The 13,049-nt window shown below is 41.6% G+C and overlaps 1 protein-coding gene across 4 annotated transcripts in view; it reads right to left on the minus strand.

Moving 5' to 3' along the window:
* Window positions 1-4,804, minus strand: part of gabra2a (gamma-aminobutyric acid type A receptor subunit alpha2a) — a 261,180-nt gene extending 256,376 nt beyond the window's left edge. The window contains exon 1 of one of the 4 annotated variants that reach the window (XM_072568481.1): window positions 4,782-4,804. The gene's annotated coding sequence lies outside the window, so the exon portion shown is untranslated. Of the gene's footprint in view, window positions 1-4,620; window positions 4,692-4,781 lie in introns of those variants that run through there. The other 3 variants (XM_072568518.1, XM_072568500.1, XM_072568528.1) reach the window with 3 other exon arrangements.
* Window positions 4,805-13,049: the final 8,245 nt, after the last annotated feature.

The following is a 13,049-nucleotide window of genomic DNA, read 5'->3' on the forward strand; positions in this document are numbered from 1 at the left end:
AATTAAACACACACACACACTCCAGTTAGACACACACTCCAGTTAGACACACACACTCTCTAGTTAGATACACACTCTCTCTCCAGTTAGACACACACACTCCAGTTAGATACACATTCTCCCCAGTTAGACACACACACTCCAGTTAAACACACACTCTCTCCAGTTAGATACACACACACTCTCACTCCAGTTAGATACACGCACACATACTCCAGTTAGACACACACACACACTCCAGTTAGACACACACACACTCTCCAATTAAACACACACACACACTCCAGTTAGACACACACACTCTCTAGTTAGATACACACTCTCTCTCCAGTTAGACACACACACTCCAGTTAGATACACATTCTCCCCAGTTAGACACACACACTCCAGTTAAACACACACTCTCTCCAGTTAGATACACACACACTCTCACTCCAGTTAGATACACGCACACATACTCCAGTTAAACACACACTCCCTCCAGTTAGACACACACACCTACTCCAGTTAAACACACACTCTCTCCAGTTAGACACACACACTCCAGTTAGACACACACACTCTCTAGTTAGATACACACTCTCTCTCCAGTTAGACACACACACTCCAGTTAGATACACATTCTCCCCAGTTAGATACACATTCTCCCCAGTTAAACACACACTCTCTCCAGTTAGATACACACACACTCTCACTCCAGTTAGATACACGCACACATACTCCAGTTAAACACACACTCCCTCCAGTTAGACACACACACCTACTCCAGTTAAACACACACTCTCTCCAGTTAGACACACACACTCCAGTTAGACACACACACTCTCTAGTTAGATACACACTCTCTCTCCAGTTAGACACACACACTCCAGTTAGATACACATTCTCCCCAGTTAGATACACATTCTCCCCAGTTAAACACACACTCTCTCCAGTTAGATACACACACACTCTCACTCCAGTTAGATACACGCACACATACTCCAGTTAAACACACACTCCCTCCAGTTAGACACACACACCTACTCCAGTTAAACACACACTCTCTCCAGTTAGACACATACTTTCCAGTTAGATACACACACACTCCAGTTAGATACACACGCACAGTCTCACTCCAGTTAGAGACACACACATACTCCAGTTAAACACACACTCCCTCCAGTTAGACACACACACCTACTCCAGTTAAACACACACTCTCTCCAGTTAGACACATACTTTCCAGTTAGATACACACACACTCCAGTTAGATACACACGCACAGTCTCACTCCAGTTAGAGACACACACATACTCCAGTTAAACACACACTCCCTCCAGTTAGACACACACACACTCCAGTTAGATACACACACACTCTCACTACAATTAGATACATGCACTTCAGTTAAACACACACATACTCCAGTTAAACACACACTCTCTCCAATTAGATACACACACACACTCCAGTTAGACACACACACACTCTCACTCCAATTTGATACACACACTTCAGTTAAACACACACATACTCCAGTTAAACACACACTCTCTCCAATTAGACACACACACACACTCCAGTTAGATACACACTCTCTCTCCAGTAAGACACACACACACTCCAGTTAAACACACACTCTCTCTCCAATAGACACACACACTCCAGTTAGATATACACACACTCTAGTTAGATATACACACACTCCAGTTAGATACACACACCAGGTAGACACACACACACACACTCCAGTTAAACATACACACACTCCAGTTAAACACACACTCTCTCTCCAATAGACACACACACTCTAGTTAGATATACACACACTCCAGTTAGATACACACACACTCCAGTTAGATACACACACCAGGTAGAGACACACACACACACACTCCAGTTAAACATACACACACTCCAGTTAAACACACACTCACTCCAGTTAGATACACACACACACTCCAGTTAAACACACATTCTCTCCAGTTAGACACACACACACTCAAGTTAGATACACACACTCTCTCTCTCCAGTTAGACACACACACTCCAGTTAGATACACACTCTCTCTCCAGTTAGAGACACACACTCCAGTTAGATACACACACACACTCCAATTATACACGTGCGTGCGCACACACTCTCCAGTTAGACACAGACACAAACACATACACTCTCTCTCTAAGTAGATGCACACACACTCTCTCTCTCCAATTAGACATACACACACACTCTCCAGTTAGATACACACAAACACACACACGCACACTCCCCAGTTGGACACACACACAAAATCCTGTTATACACGCATACACTTTCTCCAGTTAGGCACACACACTCTCCAGTTAGACACACACACAGACACACACACTCTCCAGTTAGACACACACACAGACACACACACTCTCCAGTTAGGTACACAGACACACTCTCTTCAGTTAGACACACATACACACTCGCCGGTTAGACTCATAGATACACTGTCCAGTTAGACACACATACACACACTCTCCAGTTAGACACACACATACATACCCTCCAATTAGACATATACACACAGTCTCCAGTTAGACATATATACATTCCAGTTATACACACACACTCTCCAGTTATACACTCTCCAGTTATACACACTCCAGTTATACACACAGACAGTCCAGTTACGCAAACTCATTATGCACTCACACTCCAGTTGTACACACACACCTGTTATACACACAGATAAACACACACTCCAGTTATATACACACACACTCCAGTTATATATATACACACACACATATGCACTCTCCAGTTATATACACACACCTTGATACACACATGCCAGTTATATACACACACACACCAGTTACACACACAGACCCTCTCCAGTTATATACACACACCTACACACACTCCAGCTATACAAACAGATACACACACACACTCCTGTTATACACACACTCTCCAGTTACACACACAGACACTCTAGTTATGCACACTGATACACTCCAGTTATACGCACACTCCAGTTATACATACACAAACACACACACACACACTCCAGTTGTAACACAGAGGCACACTCCAGTTTAACACATACACACTCCAGTTATACACACACATACACACCCCAGTTATACACATGCCACTCCAATTATATACACACAGAGGCACACTCCAGTTATGCACACACAAACACACACACACTCCAGTTAAACACACAGAGGCACACTCCAGTCATACACATGCCACTCCAGTTATGCACACACACACTCCAGTTAAACACAGAGGCACACTCCAGTTATGCACACACAAACACACACACACTCCAGTTAAACACACACAGAGGCACACTCCAGTCATACACATGCCACTCCAGTTATATGCACACAGACACACTCCAGTTATACACACACAGACACACTCCTGTGATACATACCCAGACACACTTCAGTTATATACACACCCAGACAAACTCCAATTATACACACACCCTCTCCAGTTATACACACGCACACTCCAGTTATACACACACAGACACATTCCAGTTATACACACACAGACACCTTCGAGTTATAAAGACACATACACACTCCAGTTATATACACACAGCCACATGCCAGTTATACAGACACAGGCACACTCCAGTTATACAGACACATTCCAGTTATACACACACAGATAAACATCTGTGACACACACAGACACACTCCAGTTATACATACACAATCTAATTATACACGCAAATAGACACACTCCAGTTATACATGCACACACTCTAGTTATATATGCACACAAAGTACAGGTATACACAAACAAAACAGACACACTCCTGTTATTCACACACAGACACACTCCAGATATATACACACTCCAGTCATTCACACACACAGACACACACACACTCCAGTTATACACATACAGAGACTCCAGTTATATACAAACATACAGACACACTCCAGATATATAAACACTCCAGTTATTCACACACACAGATACGCACACAGACTCCAGTTATATATACACAAATACATTCCATTTATGCATACACATAAATACCCTCCAGTTACACACACACACAGACTCTCCAGTTATACACACACAGACACTCCAGTTATTCACACACATATGCACTCCAGTTATACAAACAGACTCCAGTTGTACACACACAGTCCACCAAACCCCAAGATGCAAATACACTCAGCCCAGTTATACATACATCTTCCCACCGCCGCTCTACACTCATTCTCACACACATCAAGTTGTACACCCACCGCACCCCAGTTATGGAGACACACACCCATTCCACTCCAGTTAAACAGCCACACAGCCCCACTCCAGTTTTACACAAACAGCCACTCCAGTATACACACACACCCCAGTGGTACAAATACATACAATCCACCCCAGTTAAACGCATGCCTGCATATCACCCACCCAGTTAAACGCACTCACAAACACCCACGCCAATTAAATGCACCCAGCCCCAAATAAACATCCCAAAGTTAAAGCCACCACTCTCCCCAGTTATACACACTCACATGCCGCCCACACCATTATTACATATCCTGACACATTTCACGCACCCCAAACAAACCCACTCTAATTAATAAACGCCCACCCCAATAAAACACCCCAAAGTTGAACACACCCACCCAGATTAGCTGCCAGTCCAGCTACCCACAGTTGTCTACCGCAGGAACACGCACGCACGCCGGACTGAACGCGCGTCCTTCCCCAAAAACACAGCCCCCACCCCCACCCCCCCCCTTCATCAACCGCCTCCGCCCGCGAATCCCTTTCCCCCCACACTCACACAGCCCGTGTGAACTATTTCAGCATCCATCGCCCCCTTGCCTCTTCCACTGTGCAAATTAGATAAGTATTAATATTTATTTAATTATCTCTTGGCAGCAGTGCTGCCGTTGTGCACTGATCACTGCTGCCGTTGTGATCCTGGGTTTTGCAGTTTGATGCTACAGACAGCTCATCGTCGATGTTTCTTAAATGTTAACCACAATGTGCGATCCTCTCATGAAATGTGCTTCTGCTTTTGGGGGCTTGTCTGTTTAACCGAAACACACGACAGATACGAAGGTCTTAATCTGATTATTTTGGTATTTTCACTTTTCCCTATTCTCATCGCTCCCTTTCCGATTTTCCGAGCAATCGTCCAGGGGCTCTTTAATCGGCTCTGTTGCAACCATCACCTCCTGTGCTTATAATGCCTTGATTTTTCATCTATTATATTTAGTAAGCAATTATATGTTTTAATTTGCAATTTGTTGGCAAATTGAATGGGTACATTATTTTAACTAGCATGTATTTGTTTACATTTATAAGTTTTGTCACACCATAATTCTGCTTGTGTATTTGTCCGTGCTTGCGCTGCTAGTTATGATGGGACTCTGCTTGATTTTGTCTTGTGGGGAAAGATTCAACGACAATGATCTAACTGGACACGTATAATCATGAAAACGAGTAACCCAATGTGGAAAACATGCAAATCCATGAAGTGATACGGCGCTTTTTAACCTACTTTCTAACCTGATTTACAGCACTTAACGCCAGTATAAAACACTTCAAGTTATACGGATCAGTCATTTAAATTCTGTCTATGTACACTACCCATGAATAATGAAATGCCTGTATTTTCACAGCCTCCCTTGACAGGGAAGATAGAGAAACAGCAGAAGAGGAGAACAAAGATAAGAGATGCGTTAACTGTTCCTACAGCACTTCCATGTTCGCGTTTGTTTATTTTTAGTTATTTATTTTTGGTCACATTTTCATTGCTGTACGAATATTAAACATTCTTTATTTCTATCGTTCAATTCATTGAACGACGTTTTTCTTTTGTTGTATGCATTAGATACCTGCAGTTCCATTATGTCTCTCTTGCAGATAATATGCAATTGGTATACTTAATTAAATTTAATTAGTAGAGCAATAAGTGCATTATTTTTAAAAAATCTTCATTTTGCTATATTCCTGTAGATCCTCTCTAAATAATTTCTCATTCACCAAGAAGATACACTTCTAATATTACAATGTGAATTGTTCTATTGTAATTTTTCAAGTGACTGATTTTTTTAAACTTGTCAGAAATGTCAGAAAAAAAATTATTTAGTGTTTACATCGGTTTGCTTTGTTATATTTTAGTGAGAAGACAAAGGTATGGAGGCATCATGTGGAGCATGCTAACTGTGATAACTGTGGAAAATGTGAGCTCCAAACAAGATAAATTCTGTATTCATACATTTAAAATTCTTAACTACAGTGCAATTAATGTGCATGGATAAAGGGTCACGTGTCCCATTTCTTCTCAGAATTTTGTTCAACTCTTTGCAATGCATTTTTTTTTACTGTTTCCAGTTTCAGATTTCTCTGTAAATAGTCACACAATCATCTTTTCCAGCTGAGATTGGTTTAAGATAAACTTTGTCAATTCATATGTATTTTCAGGAAGTTTCACCAGTGCATGGTCCTCAGTCTTTCTCCCACATGTTCATTCTCCTCGGGTACATTTACACAGCTATTCAGCTATTGGTCATGAGAAGCATTTCGAGGCAAACCCAAACTGAGCCTTGCCTGTGTTTGAGCCTTGCCTGTGGTTGAGCCTTGCCTGTGTTTGAGCCTTGCCTGTGGTTGAAACTAGCACATTTTCAAGCACAGATCACTGGACACTGATAAGATACAGGAAATCTGGATTCTGATGTTTTCCTGCGAGAGGGTGGGCTGACTCCCAGGGCAATCTAAAGTTAGAACAAGCAAATGGCAAAACCTCAAGACCTGCCTTTTCCACCCAGTCCAACACTGGCACCTCCACATCTTGTCATTTCACAAGGAGTGCCTTATCAGAAAGAAGAGCTGGGCACTTAACAACATCATAAATTGATAACTAGCTTTTTTTAGAATTAAGCTGATGAATCTATGCTCCTCCATATTGAACACCAATTGGAGAAACACTGAGGGTGGAAAGAGTACAGAATGAACACAGGGAGTTCAATGTCCATCACTTCGACTGGATTGGGAGCACCACCACTAACCAGGCTGGCCAAGATCTAAAGGACACAGTTTTCAGACTAGTCCTGTGACAGGTTATTAGGGAATCAACAAAAGAGGACATAATATCTCCAACCTTATTAATCTACCTATCACAGAAATATCTGTCCATTAGAGTACTAGTTAGAGTGGCCACAGCAAAGTTCTTGCGGAGACAAAGCCTTCTTTTCACATTTAGGCTCTCTTCTATTGTGGCACTCCCACTGTTCTAACTGGGATGGATTTCAAAAAGACCTATAAACCCAAAAAGACCTATATACCTATGGAGCAAGGTGAGCCCTCAGCAGCAGAATTGTACTTAGTCATAATCTGTAACCTGCCATCAGCGTCAAGCCAGGAGATGAATCCTGATCCAGTGAAGAGTACAGGAGGGCATACTAAGAGCAGCGCCAGGTACACCTAAAGATGAGGTGTCAACCTGTTGAAGCTATAACACAGGACGAGTTAGATGCCAAATATCACAAGTAGCACACCATAGTCATACAACTTTGCAACACAGCAAGAGGCCAGTCAGCCCAATGAATTTGCCCTGTCACCAAGACCTAAATCTATTCTAATGCCACTTCCCAGCATTTGAACCATAGCCTTGTACACGACAGTGTTTCAAGTGTTCATCTGTATACTTGTAAGATATTGTGAGGGTTCCAGCCAAAACAATATTTCAGGCATGGTTACATCATCTCACCTCAGCCTGGGAACGTATTTAGTTTTAACCTTGCTCAAACCATTAATACTTCCTGTCTCCCAATTTTTTTTTTCAAGTGTATCACAATCCCTTTCCCTGATTTGTAGATCTACATCATCTTTCTCTGTAGTGGATGATAATGCAAAGTACTGATGTAAAATCTCATTTACATCTTCCGGCTCCGCACAGATGATTATTTTGGTCCCAAAGATCTCCCACTTTTTCTCTTGTTATCTTCTTGCCCCTAATATATTTCTAACATAGTTTTGGATTTTTCTTTGTTTTACTTGCCAACATTCTCTCTCTCGTTGTTTTCTTCATTTTTTTTAAGTAACCCCTGCACTTTCTATACTCCTCTACAGCTACTGTTGTTTTGAGCTCTCAGTATCGCTGTAAGCACCTCCTTATTCCTTATTCAATTATGTACATTCCTTGACATCCAGGGTCCTCTGAATTTGTTAGACCCACACTTCGCCTTTACAGGAACATGCCCCTGCACTCTCACCATTTCCTTTTTGAATGACTCCCATTGGTCTGATGTAGATTTTCCTATTAGTGACTGACTGCTCCTAGTCCACTTTGGCAAGATCCTGGCTTAGCTCAATAAAATTAGCCCCAATTCATAATGTTCACTTCCGGTTCATATTTGTCCTTTTCCAAAACTTCTCTAAATCTTATTGAGTTATGGTAAGTATCACTGAAATGTTCTCTCATTGACACTTCACCCAATTGCCCAGTTTGTTTCTTAAAATTAGGTACAGCACTGACTCTTTTCTTGTTGGACAAATGGTACAAAGGAACTCCTGCAAGTTCCCCTCCAAGGCACTCACCATCCAGCTTTTGAAATATACTTAAGCTAAGAATGACCATGTGTAAAAATATCTTATCAATGTAGCTTTCGGCCTCATGGGATGCACGATTGTGACTCCAGCCAGTGCATGGTCTGTTGCTGAGCAAGTACCACTTTACAACACTATCAACAATCCCAAGCATCTTAGAATCATAAAGTCATAAAGCACAAGAGATACCCTTCTGCTAATCGAGCCAGAACTGGCAAAACTACTCTTGCTCACAATCAAGTGAAGACTGATGGGCCATAATTAGTTGGCTTGGATCTGTCCTGTTTTTTGAAAATAGGACATTTTCCACACTGTTGGGTGTTGTGGCTCAAGCTTGTCCAGGGGTGAAATTTCTTCTGTAGGACAAATATTTAGAACTATTGTAGGAGCACTGTCAGGGCCCATTCCTTTCCCTGTGTCCAGTGCCTTCAGCCAATTATCAAAGCTGCAGAAAGTGAATTAAATCAGCATCTGTAATGCTGGTGATCTCAGGTAAAGGCCAAGATGATCATTCACTCAACATTTCTGACATTAGTGTCACTGCATTCCCCACTATCAACTTCCGGGGTAGTTCCAATTAACCAGAAATTTAATGAGGCTGGGATGGATAGAAGATCAGATCAGAGACTGGGGACTCTATGTTGAATAAGTTGACTTCTAAGTTCCTAAACCATATCTGTGATTTAGCTCCGGCTCTAATAACAATTAAGAACCATGGTACTATCCAGGACAATTTATTCCATTTGAATTCACCACCTTCATTACTGACTCTGTTTACCAATGACGCAATGTAGGAGAAAGTATTCCTCTTGCTGAGGCACTGCAGGAATTCACCAAGATTCCTTGAACCGCACCTCCCAAATCTGCAACCTCCAACACCTAGAAGTACGAAGGGAACAAATAAATGGGAGCACCATCACAACCTGAATATTCCCCTCCAAGCCACACAGCATCCTGATTTCAAACTATATCACTATTGTCTCACTGTTCCTGGATGAAAATCTCTTCCAAACAGCTGTGTGCATACACCCATAGCCCAGATCAACAATGATTCACTAAAGCCAATTTGCGATTGCCAATAAATACTGGCCTAGTCAACGATGCCCATCCTGCAAATGAATTAATAAAAGAAATATTGAGGAAACATTTGGAACAAAAAATACTCAACTCCCATGTCATCTTCTCCAACCCCGAGAATTTCCTCTTCCTTTAAGTAGAATGTGGTTAAGTTGTTTTTTTTTCAATTTTGTTGAAAGAAATGCACAGAAAATAATAGCATGATCCATAATTCTTTTCCTTTCATGTGGAAAAGTTTGGGCAGAAAAAGGTATGTTAGGAACGTTGATCTGAATATTAACAACTCTATGTATAAGGCAGCAGCACAAAAATGCTGCACTGATTTCTTGGTGATTTAGAACATCTCTGTTCCTATGTGATAACAATGATTGAATCCATTCATTGGAAGCAGTAGCACGCAAATTCTATTTGTCATGCAATTGAATTAGTGTTCAGCTTATATGCTCTGAACTATAAATAAAGCTGAAGTCATTTGATGTTTTAAAGATACATGCACAAACTTGAAAACAGTATTTGAGGACAAATGACAACTCATTAACACACTTAAAGAACCAAATAAAACAAGATTAAAAAACAGTAAAGTTCAATTTAGGAATATGGTGCCATGGCAAACTATGAAGAGTTGTGTTGAGCCTCAGTTTCACAAGGATGTTGAAGTAAAAAATTATTTCTATAGTGTAATTCAGAATTATTAAAATGTCCTCAATTTACAAATAATTGAGAAAACTTCAAAATCCAAAAGCAAAGGAGCAGTTACAGCAAATGTCACAGGAAAAGAATGTGCCACACTGATTCTGCAAGTGGTGTAATTCTTGAGGAACAAGAGAGAAGCTTCGCCGAGCACATTGCCTACCTCAGTATAACTTTGAACTCAACACTTGATACCAAAAGTGACCATTATTTTACCCACAGAATTGTTATTCATGTTTTTTTGAAGGGAGGCAAACTTGCAATATTCTCATGTCTTTGGCTCCACCTTCACCTTAGATTTTCCTTGCTCTGCAAGCCGGGTGATGGTGTGTCAAATCTGCTCACAGGTAACTAATACTGCCTCAGAACTTGCAATGAGAATGCTAGTGAGACTACCAGTGCTCACTATTCTAATAGAGGAAATGTGACAGAGACTTCAGAGTATGTTATATTTAAATGTGAATATCCAAAATTTGCTATCAGATGTAAAACCACTCAGCAACAAGGTGCACTATTGCAGTGTTTGCTTGGGATTAAAATGACGGCAACATTGGATACCTGGGTACTTGGATGCATAATGTACCCTGTACTGAGCTGGAAATAGTTTTGACTGGAGCATTTGTTATCCACTCATGGAATGTGGGTGCTGCTGGCTGGCAAACATTCATTAACCGTCCCTTGTTCCCCTCAAGAAGATGGTAGTGAGCTGCCTTCTTGAACCACTGTGGTCCATATGCTATAGGTAAACTCACAGTGTCATTAGGGAAGGAGTGCCAAGATCTTGACCCAATGACAGTGAAGGAATGACAATATATTTCCAAGTCAGGATGGTGAATGGCTTGGAGGGGAATTTGCAGGTGGTGGTGTTTCCATGTATCTGCTGTCATTGTACCTAGTGACACAATAAGCAGTATCTAATTTAGGGACAAACTTTCTGGCCTTGAAAGTTCAATTTTACATGTGGAGCCTCTTTACTAGAGAATAAGATGAGTACTGGTGATCTCATTTTCTTGGAAGACTTGTTTTTCTGTTTCTTATGGGTCTCCCTTAATCCTATCTGTTTCTTTTTGTCTTTATTCCAATTTTAATGAATCTTTAATTCTAATATATCCATATATTTTGAGCCTTATATTGCCTTGTTCGGACTTTGCATATCTCTTTGAGTTATTGAAGACGCCTATATTGTTTCTTGATCATAAATGCAGCGGATCTCCTGTAGATGGTGCTCTGCTGAATTAGAAACCAGGAGCAGGATTTTCCCTGCAGGATCAGCCTGTCAAATCATACAGGGCTCAGAAGTGATACATATGTGGCATTAGTCACTCAGTGTGGCTTCCCTCAGTGACAGATTAACACCCAGTGGGTGTGCTCACTGTCCAATTACGGACAGTGTTTGGGGTCTTAAAGCTGGAATGCCAATCAAAGGCCTTCAAGCTTGAAAGGAGCAGCAGACGGATGAGTGAGGGAAAGGGTCCTTCAAGATGAAAGCATATCTCTCCAATCTTTTCCGAGTTTAAAGAAGAAATGTTGTGGATGGGACAAAGGACCCTGGTACAGGGCTGACATTGACTGCTTCTGTACTTATGCTAACAAACAGAGCCTCTTACACTATCTGGAGCGTTGACCTTCTGGTCGACCATTGAGAGTCCACTTCCAGATTCCACACTGTCCTTTGCTGCCAGCAGAAACCTGCAGAATGCTAGTGGAATGGCACAGTGGGATAGTGTTGGACCCATGACCCAGCAGTTGATGGATCCAAATCATCTTCTGCTGTATTCTTTTTATTCTTAGAGAACTTGACAGGATAGATGTGGAAAGATTGTTTCCCCTTGCGGGAGATTCTCGGACAAGAGGGCTAACTTAGGCGTAAAGTGGAAAGTTCCTGTCAATTAATTCACTTAGCCTTGAATGGAAATCTTTTGCCTGCCATACGTGGACAGATAGCTCCTCTATCACTCGCCCTCCAGAATAGAATCAAAGAACTGTCATGCAAACCAAGTTTAGTGCCTGCACAGTGCTGCTCCTGGCTGTGACGAGGGTTTTAAGTCCAACCCCAAATTTCTGTAATATTTCCTGACCAGCCAATTAAAACGCAGAAACAACATCATTGGAGACAGTCATCTTTTTTCTTCTGGTGGCCCTTCTTTATGCTTCGTTTTGCCCCTGTAACTGTGGCTTTGGCCACAAAATCCCCTGACATACATTATCTCCCCTCTAGACCCATCCAGCTCCCCAAACCCACCTTTAGCTTTTCACAACTCTTGATTAATTTCATTAGTTCCTTAACCCTCAGCAGCACACCTCATTATCGAATTCTGTTTCCCGCTCTCAAAATAAGCTCCCATTCTTCCATGTCTTTCCTATCACTGTGACTTTCTCTCTGTTTCTGCCTCTATGTTGCTGACCTCTGTTACCCAAGATCCTTCCATACTTCCCTTTCACTTTCATACCTTCCATGCCATATCTTTGCAACTTTATTTGTAAATTTTCCATCTTGCCCCTGTTAATTTGAACATGTCCTCATCCATTCAAGAGATGAGGGCATCAATGGGTTAGCATTTATTGCCCAACCCTAGCTGCCCTTAAGAAAGCGGCAGTGAGCTGCCTTTCTGAATTGCTGCACTCCATTTGGTGTAGGAGCACCCACCATGCTGTTAGTTAAGGAGTTCCAGGATTTGACCCCGAAGGAATAGTGATATATTTCCAAGTCAGGATCATGAGTACCTTG

Source organism: Chiloscyllium punctatum, chromosome 1 (assembly GCF_047496795.1).
Source record: "Chiloscyllium punctatum isolate Juve2018m chromosome 1, sChiPun1.3, whole genome shotgun sequence".
In the NCBI taxonomy this organism is placed as follows: domain Eukaryota; kingdom Metazoa; phylum Chordata; class Chondrichthyes; order Orectolobiformes; family Hemiscylliidae; genus Chiloscyllium; species Chiloscyllium punctatum.